We start from the raw sequence: 20,773 nt of genomic DNA on the forward strand, positions 1-20,773 counted from the left end.
AGAAGAAGGAGAAGGAGAAGGTGACGTCTGGAGGGTGAATCAGAAGAAGTAGAAGAAGGAGAAGGAGAAGGTGAAGTCTGGAGGGTGAATCAGAAGAAGCAGAAGAAGGAGAAGGAGAAGGTGGAGTCTGGAGGCTGAATCAGAAGAAGTAGAAGAAGTAGAAGGAGAAGGTGTAGTCTGGAGAGTGAATCAGAAGAAGTAGACGAAGGAGAAGGAGAAGGTGAAGTCTGGAGGGTGAATCAGAAAAAGCAGAAGAAGGAGAAGTAGAAGGCGAAGTCTGGAGGGTGAATCAGAAGAAGTAGAAGAAGGAGAAGGAGAAGGTGAAGTCTGGAGGGTGAATCAGAAGAAGCAGAAGAAGGAGAAGGAGAAGGTGAAGTCTGGAGGGTGAATCTGAAGAAGCAGAAGAAGGAGAAGGAGAAGGTGAAGTCTGGAGGTTGAATCAGAAGAAGCAGAAGAAGGAGAAGGAGAAGGTGAAGTCTGGAGGGTGACTCAGAAGAAGCAGAAGAAGTAGAAGGAGAAGGTGAAGTCTGGAGGGTGAATCAGAAGAAGTAGAAGAAGGAGAAGGAGAAGGTGAAGTCAGGAGGGTGAATCAGAAGAAGCAGAAGCAGGAGAAGGAGAAGGTGAAGACTGGAGGGTGAATCAGAAGAAGTAGAAGAAGCAGAAGGAGAAGGTGAAGTCTGGAGGGTGAATCAGAAGAAGTAGAAGAAGGAGAAGGAGATGGTGAGGTCTGGAGGGTGAATCAGAAGAAGCAGAAGAAGGAGAAGGAGAAGGTGAAGTCTGGAGGGTGAATTAGAAGAAGCAGAATAAGGAGAAGGAGAAGGTGAAGTCTGGCGGGCGCAGCAGAAGAAGCAGAAGAAGGAGAAGGAGAAGGTGAAGTCTGGAGGGTGAAGCAGAAGAAGCAGAAGAAGTAGAAGGAGAAGGTGAAGTCTGGAGGGTGAATCAGAAGAAGTAGAAGAAGGAGAAGGAGAAGGTGAAGTCATGAGGGAGAAGCAGAAGAAGCAGAAGAAGGAGACGGAGAAGGTGATGTCTGGAGGGTGAAGCAGAAGAAGCAGAAGAAGGAGAAGGAGAAGGTGAAGTCTGGAGGGCGAAGCAGAAGAAGCAGAAGAAGGAGAAAGAGAAGGTGACGTCTGGAGGGTGAAGAAGAAGAAGCAGAAGAAGGAGAAGGAGAAGGTGAAGTCTGGAGGGTGAATCAGAAGAAGTAGAAGAAGGAGAAGGAGAAGGTGAAGTCTGGAGGGTGAATCAGAAGAAGTAGAAGAAGGAGAAGGAGAAGGTGAAGTCAGGAGGGTGAAGCAGAAGAAGCAGAAGAAGGAGAAGGACAAGGTGAAGTCTGGAGGGTGAAGCAGAAGAAGCAGAAGAAGGAGAAGGAGAAGGTGTAGTCTGGAGGGAGAAGCAGAAGAAGTAGAAGAAGGAGAAGGAGAAGGTGAAGTCTGGAGGGTGAATCAGAAGAAGTAGAAGAAGGAGAAGGAGAAGGTGACGTCTGGAGGGTGAATCAGAAGAAGTAGAAGAAGGAGAAGGAGAAGGTGTAGTCTGGAGGGTGAATCAGAAGAAGTAGACGAAGGAGAAGGAGAAGATGAAGTCTGGAGGGTGAATCAGAAGAAGCAGAAGCAGGAGAAGGAGAAGGTGAAGTCTGGAGGGTGAATCAGAAGAAGTAGAAGAAGGAGAAGGAGAAGGTGAAGTCTGGAGGGTGAATCAGAAGAAGCAGAAGAAGGAGAAGGAGAAGGTGAAGTCTGGAGGGTGAATCAGAAGAAGCAGAAGAAGGAGAAGGAGAAGGTGAAGTCTGGAGGGTGAATCAGAAGAAGCAGAAGAAGGAGAAGGAGAAGGTGAAGTCTGGAGGGTGAATCAGAAGAAGCAGAAGAAGTAGAAGGAGAAGGTGAAGGCTGGAGGGTGAATCAGAAGAAGGAGAAGAAGGAGAAGGAGAAGGTGAAGTCTGGAGGGTGAATCAGAAGAAGCAGAAGAAGGAGAAGGAGAAGGTGAAGTCAGGAGGGTGAATCAGAAGAAGCAGAAGAAGGAGAAGGAGAAGGTGAAGTCTGGAGGGTGAATCAGAAGAAGCAGAAGAAGGCGAAGGAGAAGGTGAAGACTGGAGGGTGAATCAGAATAAGTAGAAGAAGGAGAAGGAGATGGTGAAGTCTGGAGGGTGAATCAGAAGAAGTAGAAGAAGCAGAAGGAGAAGGCGAAGTCTGCAGGGTGAATCAGAAGAAGCAGAAGAAGGAGAAGGAGAAGGTTAAGTCTGGAGGGTGAATCAGAAGAAGCAGAAGAAGGAGAAGGAGAAGGTGAAGTCTGGAGGGTGAATCATAAGAAGTAGAAGAAGGAGAAGGAGAAGGTGAGGTCTGGAGGGTGAATCAGAAGAAGCAGAAGAAGGAGAAGGAGAAGGTGAAGTCTGAAGTGTGAATCAGAAGAAGCAGAAGATGGAGAAGGAGAAGGTGAAGTCTGGAGGGTGAATCAGAAGAAGCAGAAGAAGGAGAAGGAGAAGGTGAAGTCTGGAGGGTGCATCGGAAGAAGTAGAAGAAGGAGAAGGAGAAGGTGAAGTCTGGAGGGTGAATCAGAAGAAGTAGAAGAAGGAGAAGGAGAAGGACAAGTCTGGAGGGTGAATCAGAAGAAGCAGAAGAAGGAGAAGGAGAAGATGAAGTCTGGAGGGTGAATCAGAAGAAGTAGAAGAAGGAGAAGGAGAAGGTGAAGTCTGGAGGGTGAATCAGAAGAAGTAGAAGAAGGAGAAGGAGAAGGTGAAGTATGGAGGGTGAATCAGAAGAAGCAGAAGAAGGAGAAGGAGAAGATGAAGTCTGGAGGGTGAATCAGAAGCAGTAGAAGAAGGAGAAGGAGAAGATGTAGTCTGGAGGGTGAATCAGAAGAAGTAGACGAAGGAGAAGGAGAAGGTGAAGTCTGGAGGGTGAATCAGAAGAAGCAGAAGGAGGAGAAGGAGAAGGTGAAGTCTGGAGGGTGAATCAGAAGAAGTAGAAGAAGGAGAAGGAGAAGGTGAAGAATGGAGGGTGAATCAGAAGAAGTAGAAGAAGCAGAAGGAGAAGGTGAAGTCTGGAGGGTGAATCAGAAGAAGTAGAAGAAGGAGAAGGAGAAGGCGAAGTCTGGAGGGTGAATCAGAAGAAGCAGAAGAAGGAGAAGGAGAAGGTGAAGTCTGGAGGGTGAATCAGAAGAAGCAGAAGAAGGAGAAGGAGAAGATGAAGTCTGGAGGGTGAATCAGAAGAATCAGAAGAATTAGAAGGAGAAGGTGAAGTCTGAAGGGTGAATCAGAAGAAGTAGAAGAAGGAGAAGGAGAAGGTGAAGTCTGGAGGGTGAATCAGAAGAATCAGAAGAAGGAGAAGGAGAAGGTGAAGTCTGGAGGGTGAATCAGAAGAAGCAGAGGAAGGAGAAGGAGAAGGTGAAGTCTGGAGGGTGAATCAGAAGAAGTAGAAGAAGGAGAAGGAGAAGGTGAAGTCTGGAGGGTGAATCAGAAGAAGTAGAAGAAGGAGAAGGAGAAGGTGAAGTCTGGAGGGTGAATCAGAAGAAGCAGAAGAAGGAGAAGGAGAATGTGAAGTCTGGAGGGTGAATCAGAAGAAGCAGAAGAAGGAGAAGGAGAAGATGACGTCTGGAGGGTGAATCAGAAGAAGTAGAAAAAGGAGAAGGAGAAGGTGAAGTCTGGAGGGTGAATCAGAAGAAGTAGAAGAAGGAGAAGGAGAAGGTGAAGTCTGGAGGGTGAATCAGAAGAAGTAGAAGAAGGAGAAGGAGAAGGTGAAGTCTGGAGGGTGAATCAGAAGAAGTAGAAGAAGGAGAAGGAGAAGTGAAGTCTGGAGGGTGAATCAGAAGAAGCTGAAGAAGGAGAAGGAGAAGGTGAAGTCTGGAGGGTGAATCAGAAGAAGCAGAAGAAGGAGAAGGAGAAGGTGAAGTCTGGAGGGTGAATCAGAAGAAGCAGAAGAAGGAGAAGGAGAAGGTGAAGTCTGGAGGGTGAATCTGAAGAAGCAGAAGAAGGAGAAGTAGAAGGTGAAGTCTGGAGGTTGAATCAGAAGAAGCAGAAGAAGGAGAAGGAGAAGGTGAAGTCTGGAGGGTGACTCAGAAGAAGCAGAAGAAGTAGAAGGAGAAGGTGAAGTCTGGAGGGTGAATCAGAAGAAGTAGAAGAAGGAGAAGGAGAAGGTGAAGTCAGGAGGGTGAATCAGAAGAAGCAGAAGCAGGAGAAGGAGAAGGTGAAGACTGGAGGGTGAATCAGAAGAAGTAGAAGAAGCAGAAGGAGAAGGTGAAGTCTGGAGGGTGAATCAGAAGAAGTAGAAGAAGGAGAAGGAGATGGTGAGGTCTGGAGGGTGAATCAGAAGAAGCAGAAGAAGGAGAAGGAGAAGGTGAAGTCTGGAGGGTGAATCAGAAGAAGCAGAATAAGGAGAAGGAGAAGGTGAAGTCTGGCGGGCGCAGCAGAAGAAGCAGAAGAAGGAGAAGGAGAAGGTGAAGTCTGGAGGGTGAAGCAGAAGAAGCAGAAGAAGTAGAAGGAGAAGGTGAAGTCTGGAGGGTGAATCAGAAGAAGTAGAAGAAGGAGAAGGAGAAGTTGAAGTCATGAGGGAGAAGCAGAAGAAGCAGAAGAAGGAGACGGAGAAGGTGATGTCTGGAGGGTGAAGCAGAAGAAGCAGAAGAAGGAGAAGGAGAAGGTGAAGTCTGGAGGGCGAAGCAGAAGAAGCAGAAGAAGGAGAAAGAGAAGGTGACGTCTGGAGGGTGAAGAAGAAGAAGCAGAAGAAGGAGAAGGAGAAGGTGAAGTCTGGAGGGTGAATCAGAAGAAGTAGAAGAAGGAGAAGGAGAAGGTGAAGTCTGGAGGGTGAATCAGAAGAAGTAGAAGAAGGAGAAGGAGAAGGTGAAGTCAGGAGGGTGAAGCAGAAGAAGCAGAAGAAGGAGAAGGACAAGGTGAAGTCTGGAGGGTGAAGCAGAAGAAGCAGAAGAAGGAGAAGGAGAAGGTGTAGTCTGGAGGGAGAAGCAGAAGAAGTAGAAGAAGGAGAAGGAGAAGGTGAAGTCTGGAGGGTGAATCAGAAGAAGTAGAAGAAGGAGAAGGAGAAGGTGACGTCTGGAGGGTGAATCAGAAGAAGTAGAAGAAGGAGAAGGAGAAGGTGTAGTCTGGAGGGTGAATCAGAAGAAGTAGACGAAGGAGAAGGAGAAGATGAAGTCTGGAGGGTGAATCAGAAGAAGCAGAAGCAGGAGAAGGAGAAGGTGAAGTCTGGAGGGTGAATCAGAAGAAGTAGAAGAAGGAGAAGGAGAAGGTGAAGTCTGGAGGGTGAATCAGAAGAAGCAGAAGAAGGAGAAGGAGAAGGTGAAGTCTGGAGGGTGAATCAGAAGAAGCAGAAGAAGGAGAAGGAGAAGGTGAAGTCTGGAGGGTGAATCAGAAGAAGCAGAAGAAGGAGAAGGAGAAGGTGAAGTCTGGAGGGTGAATCAGAAGAAGCAGAAGAAGTAGAAGGAGAAGGTGAAGTCTGGAGGGTGAATCAGAAGAAGGAGAAGAAGGAGAAGGAGAAGGTGAAGTCTGGAGGGTGAATCAGAAGAAGCAGAAGAAGGAGAAGGAGAAGGTGAAGTCAGGAGGGTGAATCAGAAGAAGCAGAAGAAGGAGAAGGAGAAGGTGAAGTCTGGAGGGTGAATCAGAAGAAGCAGAAGAAGGCGAAGGAGAAGGTGAAGACTGGAGGGTGAATCAGAATAAGTAGAAGAAGGAGAAGGAGATGGTGAAGTCTGGAGGGTGAATCAGAAGAAGTAGAAGAAGCAGAAGGAGAAGGCGAAGTCTGGAGGGTGAATCAGAAGAAGCAGAAGAAGGAGAAGGAGAAGGTTAAGTCTGGAGGGTGAATCAGAAGAAGCAGAAGAAGGAGAAGGAGAAGGTGAAGTCTGGAGGGTGAATCATAAGAAGTAGAAGAAGGAGAAGGAGAAGGTGAGGTCTGGAGGGTGAATCAGAAGAAGCAGAAGAAGGAGAAGGAGAAGGTGAAGTCTGAAGTGTGAATCAGAAGAAGCAGAAGATGGAGAAGGAGAAGGTGAAGTCTGGAGGGTGAATCAGAAGAAGCAGAAGAAGGAGAAGGAGAAGGTGAAGTCTGGAGGGTGAATCAGAAAATGCAGAAGAAGGAGAAGGAGAAGGTGAAGTCTAGAGGGTGAATCAGAAGAAGTAGAAGAAGGAGAAGGAGAAGGACAAGTCTGGAGGGTGAATCAGAAGAAGCAGAAGAAGGAGAAGGAGAAGGTGAAGTTTGGAGGGTGAATCAGAAGAAGTAGAAGAAGGAGAAGGAGAAGGTGAAGTCTGGAGGGTGAATCAGAAGATGCAGAAGAAGGAGAAGGAGAAGGTGAAGTCTGGAGGGAGAAGCAGAAGAAGTAGAAGAAGGAGAAGGCGAAGGTGAAGTCTGGAGGGTGCATCGGAAGAAGTAGAAGAAGGAGAAGGAGAAGGTGAAGTCTGGAGGGTGAATCAGAAGAAGTAGAAGAAGGAGAAGGAGAAGGTGAAGTATGGAGGGTGAATCAGAAGAAGCAGAAGAAGGAGAAGGAGAAGATGAAGTCTGGAGGGTGAATCAGAAGAAGTAGAAGAAGGAGAAGGAGAAGGTGAAGTCTGGAGGGTGAATCAGAAGAGGTAGAAGAAGGAGAAGGAGAAGGTGAAGTATGGAGGGTGAATCAGAAGAAGCAGAAGAAGGAGAAGGAGAAGATGAAGTCTGGAGGGTGAATCAGAAGCAGTAGAAGAAGGAGAAGGAGAAGATGTAGTCTGGAGGGTGAATCAGAAGAAGTAGACGAAGGAGAAGGAGAAGGTGAAGTCTGGAGGGTGAATCAGAAGAAGCAGAAGGAGGAGAAGGAGAAGGTGAAGTCTGGAGGGTGAATCAGAAGAAGTAGAAGAAGGAGAAGGAGAAGGTGAAGAATGGAGGGTGAATCAGAAGAAGTAGAAGAAGCAGAAGGAGAAGGTGAAGTCTGGAGGGTGAATCAGAAGAAGTAGAAGAAGGAGAAGGAGAAGGCGAAGTCTGGAGGGTGAATCAGAAGAAGCAGAAGAAGGAGAAGGAGAAGGTGATGTCTGGAGGGTGAATCAGAAGAAGCAGAAGAAGGAGAAGGAGAAGATGAAGTCTGGAGGGTGAATCAGAAGAATCAGAAGAATTAGAAGGAGAAGGTGAAGTCTGAAGGGTGAATCAGAAGAAGTAGAAGAAGGAGAAGGAGAAGGTGAAGTCTGGAGGGTGAATCAGAAGAATCAGAAGAAGGAGAAGGAGAAGGTGAAGTCTGGAGGGTGAATCAGAAGAAGCAGAGGAAGGAGAAGGAGAAGGTGAAGTCTGGAGGGTGAATCAGAAGAAGTAGAAGAAGGAGAAGGAGAAGGTGAAGTCTGGAGGGTGAATCAGAAGAAGTAGAAGAAGGAGAAGGAGAAGGTGAAGTCTGGAGGGTGAATCAGAAGAAGCAGAAGAAGGAGAAGGAGAATGTGAAGTCTGGAGGGTGAATCAGAAGAAGCAGAAGAAGGAGAAGGAGAAGATGACGTCTGGAGGGTGAATCAGAAGAAGTAGAAAAAGGAGAAGGAGAAGGTGAAGTCTGGAGGGTGAATCAGAAGAAGTAGAAGAAGGAGAAGGAGAAGGTGAAGTCTGGAGGGTGAATCAGAAGAAGTAGAAGAAGGAGAAGGAGAAGGTGAAGTCTGGAGGGTGAATCAGAAGAAGTAGAAGAAGGAGAAGGAGAAGTGAAGTCTGGAGGGTGAATCAGAAGAAGCTGAAGAAGGAGAAGGAGAAGGTGAAGTCTGGAGGGTGAATCAGAAGAAGCAGAAGAAGGAGAAGGAGAAGATGAAGTCTGGAGGGTGAATCAGAAGAAGCAGAAGAAGGAGAAGGAGAAGGTGAAGTCTGGAGGGTGATTCAGAAGAAGCAGAGGAAGGAGAAGCAGAAGGTGAAGTCTGGAGGGTGAATCAGAAGAAGTAGAAGAAGGAGAAGGAGAAGGTGAAGTCTGGAGGGTGAATCAGAAGAAGTAGAAGAAGGAGAAGGAGAAGGTGAAGTCTGGAGGGTGAATCAGAACAACAGAAGAAGGAGAAGGAGAATCTGAAGTCTGGAGGGTGAATCAGAAGAAGCAGAAGAAGGAGAAGGAGAAGATGACGTCTGGAGGGTGAATCAGAAGAAGTAGAAAAAGGAGAAGGAGAAGGTGAAGTCTGGAGGGTGAATCAGAAGAAGCAGAAGAAGGAGAAGGAGAAGGTGAAGTCTGGAGGTGAATCAGAAGAAGCAGAAGGAGAAGGAGAAGGTGAAGTCTGGAGTGTGAATCAGTAGAAGTAGAAGAAGGAGAAGGAGAAGGTGAAGTCTGGAGGGTGATGCAGAAGAAGTAGAAGAAGGAGAAGGAGAAGGTGAAGTCAGGAGGGTGAATCAGAAGAGGTAGAAGAAGGAGAAGGAGAAGGTGAAGTCAGGAGGGTGAATCAGAAGAAGCAGAAGAAGGAGAAGGAGACGGTGAAGTCTGGAGGGTGAATCAGAAGAATCAGAAGAAGGAGAAGGAGAAGGTGAAGTCTGGAGGGTGAATCAGAAGAAACAGAAGAAAGGGAAGGAGAAGGTGAAGTCTGGAGGGTGAAGCAGAAGAAGCAGAACAAGGAGAAGGAGAAGGTGAAGACTGGAGGATGAATCAGAAGTAGTAGAAGAAGGAGAAGGAGAAGGTGAAGCCTGAAGGGTGAATCAGAAGAAGCAGAAGAAGGAGAAGGAGAAGGTGAAGTCTGGAGGGTGAATCAGAAGAAGCAGAAGAAGGAGAAGGAGAAGGTGAAGTCTGGAGGGTGAATCAGAAGAAGCAGAAGAAGGAGAAGGAGAAGGTGAAGTCTGGAGGGTGAATCAGAAGAAGTAGAAGAAGGAGAAGGAGAAGGTGAAGTCTGGAGGGTGAATCAGAAGAAGTGGAAGAAGGAGAAGGAGAAGTGAAGTCTGGAGGGTGAATCAGAAGAAGCTGAAGAAGGAGAAGGAGAAGGTGAAGTCTGGAGGGTGAATCAGAAGAAGCAGAAGAAGGAGAAGGAGAAGATGAAGTCTGGAGGGTGAATCAGAAGAAGCAGAAGAAGGAGAAGGAGAAGGTGAAGTCTGGAGGGTGAATCAGAAGAAGCAGAAGAAGGAGAAGGAGAAGGTGAAGTCTGGAGGGTGAATCAGAAGAAGCAGAGGAAGGAGAAGGAGAAGGTGAAGTCTGGAGGGTGAACCAGAAGAAGTAGAAGAAGGAGAAGGAGAAGGTGAAGTCTGGAGGGTGAATCAGAAGAAGTAGAAGAAGGAGAAGAAGAAGGTGAAGTCTGGAGGGTGAATCAGAAGAAGCAGAAGAAGGAGAAGGAGAATGTGAAGTCTGGAGGGTGAATCAGAAGAAGCAGAAGAAGGAGAAGGAGAAGATGACGTCTGGAGGGTGAATCAGAAGAAGTAGAAAAAGGAGAAGGAGAAGTTGAAGTCTGGAGGGTGAATCAGAAGAAGCAGAAGAAGGAGAAGGAGAAGGTGAAGTTTGGAGGGTGATGCAGAAGAAGCAGAAGAAGGAGAAGGAGGAGGTGAAGTCAGGAGGGTGAATCAGAAGAGGTAGAAGAAGGAGAAGGAGAAGGTGAAGTCAGGAGGGTGAATCAGAAGAAGCAGAAGAAGGAGAAGGAGACGGTGAAGTCTGGAGGGTGAATCAGAAGAATCAGAAGAAGGAGAAGGAGAAGGTGAAGTCTGGAGGGTGAATCAGAAGAAGCAGAAGAAAGGGAAGGAGAAGGTGAAGTCTGGAGGGTGAAGCAGAAGAAGCAGAAGAAGGAGAAGGAGAAGGTGAAGACTGGAGGATGAATCAGAAGAAGTAGAAGAAGGAGAAGGAGAAGGTGAAGTCTGGAGGGTGAATCAGAAGAAGTAGAAGAAGGAGAAGGAGAAGGTGAAGTCTGGAGGCTGAATCAGAAGAAGCAGAAGAAGGAGAAGGAGAAGGTGAAGTCTGGAGGGTGAATCAGAAGAAGCAGAAGAAGGAGAAGGAGAAGATGAAGTCTGGAGGGTGAATCAGAAGAAGTAGAAATGGAGATGGAGAAGGTGAGGTCTGGAGGGTGAATCAGAAGAAGCAGAATAAGGAGAAGGAGAAGGTGAAGTCTGGAGGGTGAATCAGAAGAAGCAGAAGAAGGAGAAGGTGAAGTCTGGAGGGTGAATCAGAAGAAGCAGAAGAAGGAGAAGGAGAAGGTGAAGTCAGGAGGGTGAATCAGAAGAAGCAGAAGAAGGAGAAGGAGAAGGTGAAGTAAGGAGGGTGAATCAGAAGAAGCAGAAGAAGGAGAAGGAGAAGGTGAAGTCAGGGGGGTGAAGCAGAAGAAGTAGAAGAAGGAGAAGGAGAAGGTGAAGTCAGGAGGGTGAAGCAGAAGAAGCAGAAGAAGGAGAAGGAAAAGGTGAAGTCTGGAGGGTGCAGCAGAAGAAGCAGAAGAAGGAGAAGGAGAAGGTGAAGTCTGGAGGGTGAAGCAGAAGAAGCAGAAGAAGGAGAAGGAGAAGGTGAAGTCTGGAGGGTGAATCAGAAGAAGTAGAAGAAGGAGAAGAAGAAGGTGAAGTCAGGAGGGTGAAGCAGAAGAAGCAGAAGAAGGAGAAGGAGAAGGTGTAGTCTGGAGGGTGAAGCAGAAGAAGTAGAAGAAGGAGAAGGAGAAGGTGAAGTCTGGAGGATGAATCGGAAGAAGTAGAAGAAAGAGAAGGAGAAGGTGAAGTCTGGAGGGTGAATCAGAAGAAGTAGAAGCAGGAGAAGGAGAAGGTGAAGTCTGGAGGGTGAATCGGAAGAAGTAGAAGAAAGAGAAGGAGAAGGTGAAGTCTGGAGGGTGAATCAGAAGAAGTAGAAGCAGGAGAAGGAGATGGTGAAGTATGGAGGGTGAATCAGAAGAAGCAGAAGAAGGAGAAGGAGAAGATGAAGTCTGGAGGGTGAATCAGAAGAAGTAGAAGAAGGAGAAGGAGAAGATGTAGTCTGGAGGGTGAATCAGAAGAAGTAGACGAAGGAGAAGGAGAAGGTGAAGTCTGGAGGGTGAATCAGAAGAAGCAGAAGAAGGAGAAGGAGAAGGTGGAGTCTGGAGGGTGAATCAGAAGAAGAAGAAGAAGGAGAAGGAGAAGGTGAAGACTGGAGGGTGAATCAGAAGTAGTAGAAGAAGCAGAAGGAGAAGGTGAAGTCTGGAGGGTGAATCAGAAGAAGTAGAAGAAGGAGAAGGAGAAGGCGAAGTCTGGAGGGTGAATCAGAAGAAGCAGAAGAAGGAGAAGGAGAAGGTGAAGTCTGGAGGGTGAATCAGAAGAAGCAGAAGAAGGAGAAGGAGAAGATGAAGTCTGGAGGGTGAATCAGAAGAAGCAGAAGAAGGAGAAGGAGAAGGTGAAGCCTGAAGGGTGAATCAGAAGAAGCAGAAGAAGGAGAAGGAGAAGGTGAAGTCTGGAGGGTGAATCAGAAGAAGCAGAAGAAGGAGAAGGAGAAGGTGAAGTCTGGAGGGTGAATCAGAGGAAGCAGAAGAAGGAGAAGGAGAAGGTGAAGTCTGGAGGGTGAATCAGAAGAAGTAGAAGAAGGAGAAGGAGAAGGTGAAGTCTGGACGGTCAATCAGAAGAAGTAGAAGAAGGAGAAGGAGAAGTGAAGTCTGGAGGGTGAATCAGAAGAAGCTGAAGAAGGAGAAGGAGAAGGTGAAGTCTGGAGGGTGAATCAGAAGAAGCAGAAGAAGGAGAAGGAGAAGATGAAGTCTGGAGGGTGAATCAGAAGAAGTAGAAAAAGGAGAAGGAGAAGGTGAAGTCTGGAGGGTGAATCAGAAGAAGCAGAAGAAGGAGAAGGAGAAGGTGAAGTCTGGAGGGTGAATCAGAAGAAGCAGAAGAAGGAGAAGGAGAAGGTGAAGTCTGGAGGCTGAATCAGAAGAAGTAGAAGAAGGAGAAGGAGAAGGTGAAGTCTGGAGGGTGATGCAGAAGAAGTAGAAGAAGGAGAAGGAGAAGGTGAAGTCAGGAGGGTGAATCAGAAGAAGTAGAAGAAGGAGAAGGAGAAGGTGAAGTCAGGAGGGTGAATCAGAAGAAGCAGAAGAAGGAGAAGGAGACGGTGAAGTCTGGAGGGTGAATCAGAAGAATCAGAAGAAGGAGAAGGAGAAGGTGAAGTCTGGAGGGTGAATCAGAAGAAGCAGAAGAACTGGAAGGAGAAGGTGAAGTCTGGAGGGTGAAGCAGAAGAAGGAGAAGGAGAAGGTGAAGACTGGAGGATGAATCAGAAGAAGTAGAAGAAGGAGAAGGAGAAGGTGAAGTCTGGAGGGTGAATCAGAAGAAGCAGAAGAAGGAGAAGGAGAAGATGAAGTCTGGATGGTAAATCAGAAGAAGTTGAAATGGAGAAGGAGAAGGTGAGGTCTGGAGGGTGAATCAGAAGAAGCAGAATAAGGAGAAGGAGAAGGTGAAGTCTGGAGGGTGAATCAGAAGAAGCAGAAGAAGGAGAAGGAGAAGGTGAAGTCTGGGGGGTGAATCAGGAGAAGCAGAAGAAGGAGAAGGAGAAGGTGAAGTCAGGAGGGTGAATCAGAAGAAGCAGAAGAAGGAGAAGGAGAAGGTGAAGTCTGGAGGGTGAAGCAGAAGAAGCAGAAGAAGGAGAAGGAGAAGGTGAAGTGTGGAGGGTGAATCAGGAGAAGTAGAAGAAGGAGAAGGAGAAGGTGAAGTCAGCAGGGTGAAGCAGAAGAAGCAGAAGAAGGAGAAGGAGAAGGTGAAGTCTGGAGGGTGAATCAGAAGAAGCAGAAGAAGGAGAAGGAGAAGGTGAAGTCTGGAGGGTGAATCAGAAGAAGCAGAAGAAGGAGAAGGAGAAGATGAAGTCTGGAGGGTGAATCAGAAGAAGCAGAAGAAGGAGAAGGAGAAGGTGAAGTCTGGAGGGTGAATCAGAAGAAGCAGAAGAAGGAGAAGGAGAAGGTGAAGTCTGGAGGGTGAATCAGAAGAAGCAGAAGAAGGAGAAGGAGAAGGTGAAGTCTGGAGGGTGAATCAGAAGAAGTAGTAGAAGGAGAAGGAGAAGGTGAAGTCTGGAGGGTGAAGCAGAAGAAGTAGAAGAAGGAGAAGGAGAAGGTGAAGTCAGGAGGGTGAATCAGAAGAAGTAGAAGAAGGAGAAGGAGAAGGTGAAGTCAGGAGGGTGAATCAAAAGAAGCAGAAGAAGGAGAACGAGAAAGTGAAGTCTGGAGGGTGAATCAGAAGAATCAGAAGAAGGAGAAGGAGAAGGTGAAGTCTGGAGGGTGAATCAGAAGAAGCAGAAGAAAGGGAAGGAGAAGGTGAAGTCTGGAGGGTGAAGCAGAAGAAGCAGAAGAAGGAGTAGAAGAAGGTGAAGACTGGAGGGTGAATCAGAAGAAGTAGAAGAAGGAGAAGGCGAAGGTGAAGTCTGGAGGGTGAATCAGAAGAAGCAGAAGAAAGGGAAGGAGAAGGTGAAGTCTGGAGGGTGAAGCAGAAGAAGCAGAAGAAGGAGAAGGAGAAGGTGAAGACTGGAGGATGAATCAGAAGAAGTAGAAGAAGGAGAAGGAGAAGGTGAAGTCTGGAGGGTGAATCAGAAGAAGTAGAAGAAGGAGAAGGAGAAGGTGAAGTCTGGAGGCTGAATCAGAAGAAGCAGAAGAAGGAGAAGGAGAAGGTGAAGTCTGGAGGGTGAATCAGAAGAAGCAGAAGAAGGATAAGGAGAAGATGAAGTCTGGAGGGTGAATCAGAAGAAGTAGAAATGGAGATGGAGAAGGTGAGGTCTGGAGGGTGAATCAGAAGAAGCAGAATAAGGAGAAGGAGAAGGTGAAGTCTGGAGGGTGAATCAGAAGAAGCAGAAGAAGGAGAAGGTGAAGTCTGGAGGGTGAATCAGAAGAAGCAGAAGAAGGAGAAGGAGAAGGTGAAGTCAGGAGGGTAAATCAGAAGAAGCAGAAGAAGGAGAAGGAGAAGGTGAAGTAAGGAGGGTGAATCAGAAGAAGCAGAAGAAGGAGAAGGAGAAGGTGAAGTCAGGGGGCTGAAGCAGAAGAAGTAGAAGAAGGAGAAGGAGAAGGTGAAGTCAGGAGGGTGAAGCAGAAGAAGCAGAAGAAGGAGAAGGAGAAGGTGAAGTCTGGAGGGTGCAGCAGAAGAAGCAGAAGAAGGAGAAGGAGAAGGTGTAGTCTGGAGGGTGAAGCAGAAGAAGCAGAAGAAGGAGAAGGAGAAGGTGAAGTCTGGAGGGTGAATCAGAAGAAGTAGAAGAAGGAGAAGAAGAAGGTGAAGTCAGGAGGGTGAAGCAGAAGAAGCAGAAGAAGGAGAAGGAGAAGGTGAAGTCTGGAGGGTGAAGCAGAAGAAGCAGAAGAAGGAGAAGGAGAAGGTGAAGTCTGGAGGGCGAAGCAGAAGAAGTAGAAGAAGGAGAAGGAGAAGGTGAAGTCTGGAGGGTGAATCAGAAGAAGTAGCAGAAGGAGAAGGAGAACGTGATGTTTGGAGGGTGAATCAGAAGAAGTAGAAGAAGGAGAAGGAGAAGGTGAAGTCTGGAGGGTGAATCAGAAGAAGCAGAAGAAGGAGAAGGAGAAGGTGAAGTCTGGAGGGAGAAGCAGAAGAAGTAGAAGAACGAGAAGGAGAAGGTGAAGTCTGGAGGGTGAATCGGAAGATGTAGAAGAAAGAGAAGGAGAAGGTGAAGTCTGGAGGGTGAATCAGAAGAAGTAGAAGCAGGAGAAGGAGATGGTGAAGTATGGAGGGTGAATCAGAAGAAGCAGAAGAAGGAGAAGGAGAAGATGAAGTCTGGAGGGTGAATCAGAAGAAGTAGAAGAAGGAGAAGGAGAAGATGTAGTCTGGAGGGTGAATCAGAAGAAGTAGACGAAGGAGAAGGAGAAGGTGAAGTCTGGAGGGTGAATCAGAAGAAGCAGAAGAAGGAGAAGGAGAAGGTGAAGTCTGGAGGGTGAATCAGAAGAAGAAGAAGAAGGAGAAGGAGAAGGTGAAGACTGGAGGGTGAATCAGAAGTAGTAGAAGAAGCAGAAGGAGAAGGTGAAGTCTGGAGGGTGAATCAGAAGAAGTAGAAGAAGGAGAAGGAGAAGGCGAAGTCTGGAGGGTGAATCAGAAGAAGCAGAAGAAGGAGAAGGAGAAGGTGAAGTCTGGAGGGTGAATCAGAAGAAGCAGAAGAAGGAGAAGGAGAAGATGAAGTCTGGAGGGTGAATCAGAAGAAGCAGAAGAAGGAGAAGGAGAAGGTGAAGCCTGAAGGGTGAATCAGAAGAAGCAGAAGAAGGAGAAGGAGAAGGTGAAGTCTGGAGAGTGAATCAGAAGAAGCAGAAGAAGGAGAAAGAGAAGGTGAAGTCTGGAGGGTGAATCAGAAGAAGCAGAAGAAGGAGAAGGAGAAGGTGAAGTCTGGAGGGTGAATCAGAAGAAGTAGAAGAAGGAGAAGGAGAAGGTGAAGTCTGGACGGTGAATCAGAAGAAGAAGGAGAAGGAGAAGTGAAGTCTGGAGGGTGGATCAGAAGAAGCTGAAGAAGGAGAAGGAGAAGGTGAAGTCTGGAGGGTGAATCAGAAGAAGCAGAAGAAGGAGAAGGAGAAGATGAAGTCTGGAGGGTGAATCAGAAGAAGTAGAAAAAGGAGAAGGAGAAGGTGAAGTCTGGAGGGTGAATCAGAAGAAGCAGAAGAAGGAGAAGGAGAAGGTGAAGTCTGGAGGGTGAATCAGAAGAAGCAGAAGAAGGAGAAGGAGAAGGTGAAGTCTGGAGGCTGAATCAGAAGAAGTAGAAGAAGGAGAAGGAGAAGGTGAAGTCTGGAGGGTGATGCAGAAGAAGTAGAAGAAGGAGAAGGAGAAGGTGAAGTCAGGAGGGTGAATCAGAAGAAGTAGAAGAAGGAGAAGGAGAAGGTGAAGTCAGGAGGGTGAATCAGAAGAAGCAGAAGAAGGAGAAGGAGACGGTGAAGTCTGGAGGGTGAATCAGAAGAATCAGAAGAAGGAGAAGGAGAAGGTGAAGTCTGGAGGGTGAATCAGAAGAAGCAGAAGAAAGGGAAGGAGAAGGTGAAGTCTGGAGGGTGAAGCAGAAGAAGGAGAAGGAGAAGGTGAAGACTGGAGGATGAATCAGAAGAGGTAGAAGAAGGAGAAGGAGAAGGTGAAGTCTGGAGGGTGAAGCAGAAGAAGCAGAAGAAGGAGAAGGAGAAGGTGAAGTGTGGAGGGTGAATCAGGAGAAGTAGAAGAAGGAGAAGGAGAAGGTGAAGTCAGGAGGGTGAAGCAGAAGAAGCAGAAGAAGGAGAAGGAGAAGGTGAAGTCTGGAGGGTGAATCAGAAGAAGCAGAAGAAGGAGAAGGAGAAGGTGAAGTCTGGAGGGTGAATCAGAAGAAGCAGAAGAAGGAGAAGGAGAAGATGAAGTCTGGAGGGTGAATCAGAAGAAGTAGAAGAAGGAGAAGGAGAAGGTGAAGTCTGGAGGGTGAATCAGAAGAAGCAGAAGAAGGAGAAGGAGAAGGTGAAGTCTGGAGGGTGAATCAGAAGAAGCAGAAGAAGGAGAAGGAGAAGGTGAAGTCTGGAGGGTGAATCAGAAGAAGTAGAAGAAGGAGAAGGAGAAGGTGAAGTCTGGAGGGTGAAGCAGAAGAAGTAGAAGAAGGAGAAGGAGAAGGTGAAGTCAGGAGGGTGAATCAGAAGAAGTAGAAGAAGGAGAAGGAGAAGGTGAAGTCAGGAGGGTGAATCAAAAGAAGCAGAAGAAGGAGAACGAGAAAGTGAAGTCTGGAGGGTGAATCAGAAGAATCAGAAGAAGGAGAAGGAGAAGGTGAAGTCTGGAGGGTGAATCAGAAGAAGCAGAAGAAAGGGAAGGAGAAGGTGAAGTCTGGAGGGTGAAGCAGAAGAAGCAGAAGAAGGAGTAGGAGAAGGTGAAGACTGGAGGGTGAATCAGAAGAAGTAGAAGAAGGAGAAGGAGAAGGTGAAGTCTGGAGGGTGAATCAGAAGAAGTAGAAGAAGGAGAAGGAGAAGGTGAAGTCTGGAGGGTGAATCAGAAGAAGCAGAAGAAGGAGAAGGAGAAGGTGAAGTCTGGAGGGTGAATCAGAAGAAGCAGAAGAAGGAGAAGGAGAAGATGAAGTCTGGAGGGTGAATCAGAAGAAGTAGAAATGGAGAAGGAGAAGGTGAGGTCTGGAGGGTGAATCAGAAGAAGCAGAATAAGGAGAAGGAGAAGGTGAAGTCTGGAGGGTGAATCAGAAGAAGCAGAAGAAGGAGAAGGAGAAGGTGAAGTCTGGAGGGTGAATCAGAAGAAGCAGAAGAAGGAGAAGGAGAAGGTGAAGTAAGGAGGGTGAATCAGAAGAAGCAGAAGAAGGAGAAGGAGAAGGTGAAGTCAGGGGGGTGAAGCAGAAGATGCAGAAGAAGGAGAAGGAGAAGATGAAGTCAGGAAGGTGAAGCAGAAGAAGCAGAAGAAGGAGAAGGTGAAGTCTGGAGGGCGCAGCAGAAGAAGCAGAAGAAGGAGAAGGAGAAGGTGAAGTCTGGAGGGTGAAGCAGAAGAAGCAGAAGAAGGAGAAGGAGAAGGTGAAGTCTGGAGGGTGAATCAGAAGAAGTAGAAGAAGGAGAAGGAGAAGGTGAAGTCTGGAGGGTGAATCAGAAGAAGCAGAAGAAGGAGAAGGAGAAGGTGAAGTAAGGAGGGTGAATCAGAAGAAGCAGAAGAAGGAGAAGGAGAAGGTGAAGTCAGGGGGGTGAAGCAGAAGATGCAGAAGAAGGAGAAGGAGAAGATGAAGTCAGGAAGGTGAAGCAGAAGAAGCAGAAGAAGGAGAAGGAGAAGGTGAAGTCTGGAGGGCGCAGCAGAAGAAGCAGAAGAAGAAGAAGGAGAAGGTGAAGTCTGGAGGGTGAAGCAGAAGAAGCAGAAGAAGGAGAAGGAGAAGGTGAAGTCTGGAGGGTGAATCAGAAGAAGTAGAAGAAGGAGAAGGAGAAGGTGAAGTCAGGAGGGTGAAGCAGAAGAAGCAGAAGAAGGAGAAGGAGAAGGTGAAGTCTGGAGGGTGAAGCAGAAGAAGCAGAAGAAGGAGAAGGAGAAGGTGAAGTCTGGAGGGCGAAGCAGAAGAAGCAGATGAAGGAGAAGGAGAAGGTGAAGTCTGGAGGGTGAAGCAGAAAAGCAGAAGAAGGAGAAGGAGAAGGTGAAGTCTGGAGGGTGAATCAGAAGAAGTGGAAGAAGGAGAAGGAGAAGGTGAAGTCAGGAGGGTGAAGCAGAAGAAGCAGAAGAAGGAGAAGGAGAAGTTGAAGTCTGGAGGGTGAAGCAGAGGAAGCCGAAGAAGGAGAAGGAGAAGGTGAAGTCTGGAGGGTGAAGGAGAAGATGCAGAAGAAGGAGAAGGAGAAGGTGAAGTCAGGAGGGTGAATCAGAAGAAGTAGAAGAAGGAGAAGGAGAAGGTGAAGTCTGTAGGGTGAATCAGAAGATGTAGAAAAAGGAGAAGGAGAAGGTGAAGTCTGGAGGGTGAATCAGAAGAAGTAGAAGAAGGAGAAGGAGAAGGTGAAGTCTGGATGGGTGAATCAGAAGAAGCAGAAGAAGGAGAAGAGAAGGTGAAGTCTGGAGGGAGAAGCAGAAGAAGTAGAAGAAGGAGAAGGAGAAGGTGAAGTCTGGAGGGTGAATCAGAAGAAGTAGATGAAGGAGAAGGAGAAGGTGAAGTCTGGAGGGTGAATCAGAAGAAGTAGAAGAAGGAGAAGGAGAAGGTGAAGTCTGGAGGGTGAATCAGAAGAAGCAGAAGAAGGAGAAGGAGAAGGTGAAGTCTGGAGGGTGAATCAGAAGAAGTAGAAGATGGAGAAGGAGAAGGTGTACTCTGGAGGGTGAATCAGAAGAAGTAGACGAAGGAGAAGGAGAAGGTGAAATTTGGAGGGTGAATCAGAAGAAGCAGAAGAAGGAGAAGGAGAAGGTGAAGTCTGGAGGGTGAATCAGAAGAAGTAGAAGAAGGAGAAGGAGAAGGTGAAGTCTGGAGGGTGAATCAGAAGAAGCAGAAGAAGGAGAAGGAGAAGGTGAAGTCTGGAGGGTGAATCAGAAGAAGCAGAAGAAGGAGAAGGAGAAGGTGAAGTCTGGAGGGTGAATCAGAAGAAGTAGAAGAAGGAGAAGGAGAAGGTGAAGTCTGGAGGGTGAATCAGAAGAAGCAGAAGAAGGAGAAGGAGGAGGTGAAGTCAGGAGGGTGAATCAGAAGAAGCAGAAGAAGGAGAAGGAGAAGGTGAAGTCTGGAGGGTGAATCAGAAGAAGCAGAAGAAGGAGAAGGAGAAGATGAAGTCTGGAGGGTGAATCAGAAGAAGTAGAAGAAGGAGAAGGAGAAGGTGAGGTCTGGAGGGTGAATCAGAAGAAGCAGAAGAAGGAGAAGGAGAAGGTGAAGTCTGAAGGGTGAATCAGAAGAAGCAGAAGAAGGAGAAGGAGAAGGTGATGTCTGGAGGGTGAACCAGAAGAAGCAGAAGAAGGAGAAGGAGAATGTGAAGTCTGGAGGGTGAATCAGAAGAAGCAGAAGAAGGAGAAGGAGAAGGTGAAGACTGGAGGGTGAATCAGAAGAAGTAGAAGAAGGAGAAGGAGAAGGTGAAGTCTGGAGGGTGAATCAGAAGAAGTAGAAGAAGGAGAAGGAGAAGGTGAAGTCTGGAGGGTGAATCAGAAGAAGCAGAAGAAGGAGAAGGGGAAGATGAAGTCTGGAGGGTGAATCAGAAGAAGGAGAAGAAGGAGAAGGAGAAGGTGAAGTCTGGAGGGTGAATCAGAAGAAGCAGACGAAGGAGAAGGAGATGGTGAAGTCTGGAGGGTGAATCAGAAGAAGCAGAAGAAGGAGAAGGAGAAGGTGAAGCCAGGAGGGTGAATCAGAAGAAGCAGAAGAAGGAGAAGGAGAAGGTGAAGTTAGGAGGGTGAATCAGAAAAAGCAGAAGAAGGAGAAGGAGAAGGTGAAGTCAGGGGGGTGAAGCAGAAGAAGTAGAAGAAGGAGAAGGAGAAGGTGAAGTCTGGAGGGCGCAGCAGAAGAAGCAGAAGAAGGAGAAGGAGAAGGTGAAGTCTGGAGGGTGAAGCAGAAGAAGCAGAAGAAGGAGAAGGAGAAGGTGAAGTCTGGAGGGTGAATCAGAAGAAGCAGAAGAAGGAGAAGGAGAAGGTGAAGTCTGGAGGGAGAAGCAGAAGAAGTAGAAGAAGGAGAAGGAGAAGGTGAAGTCTGGAGGGTGAATCGGAAGAAGTAGAAGAAGGAGAAGGAGAAGGTGAAGTCTGGAGGGTGAATCAGAAGAAGTAGAAGAAGGAGAAGGAGATGGTGAAGTATGGAGGGTGAATCAGAAGAAGCAGAAGAAGGAGAAGGAGAAGATGAAGTCTGGAGGGTGAATCAGAAGAAGTAGAAGAAGGAGAAGGAGAAGATGTAGTCTGGAGGGTGAATCAGAAGAAGTAGACGAAGGAGAAGGAGAAGGTGAAGTCTGGAGGGTGAATCAGAAGAAGCAGAAGAAGGAGAAGGAGAAGGTGAAGTCTGGAGGGTGAATCAGAAGAAGAAGAAGAAGGAGAAGGAGAAGGTGAAGACTGGAGGGTGAATCAGAAGTAGTAGAAGAAGCAGAAGGAATAGGTGAAGTCTGGAGGGTGAATCAGAAGAAGTAGAAGAAGGAGAAGGAGAAGGCGAAGTCTGGAGGGTGAATCAGAAGAAGCAGAAGAAGGAGAAGGAGAAGGTGAAGTCTGGAGGGTGAATCAGAAGAAGCAGAAGAAGGAGAAGGAGAAGATGAAGTCTGGAGGGTGAATCAGAAGAAGCAGAAGAAGGAGAAGGAGAAGGTGAAGCCTGAAGGGTGAATCAGAAGAAGCAGAAGAAGGAGAAGGAGAAGGTGAAGTCTGGAGGGTGAATCAGAAGAAGCAGAAGAAGGAGAAGGAGAAGGTGAAGTCTGGAGGGTGAATCAAAAGAAGCAGAAGAAGGAGAAGGAGAAGGTGAAGTCTGGAGGGTGAATCAGAAGAAGTAGAAGAAGGAGAAGGAGAAGGTGAAGTCTGGAGGGTGAATCAGAAGAAGTAGAAGAAGGAGAAGGAGAAGTGAAGTCTGGAGGGTGAATCAGAAGAAGCTGAGGAAGGAGAAGGAGAAGGTGAAGTCTGG

The sequence above is a fragment of the Somniosus microcephalus genome, unplaced genomic scaffold (assembly GCF_052327205.1).
Source record: "Somniosus microcephalus isolate GS21.2 unplaced genomic scaffold, FLI_Smic_1.0 unresolved_chr6, whole genome shotgun sequence".
Classification (NCBI taxonomy): Eukaryota; Metazoa; Chordata; class Chondrichthyes; order Squaliformes; family Somniosidae; genus Somniosus; species Somniosus microcephalus.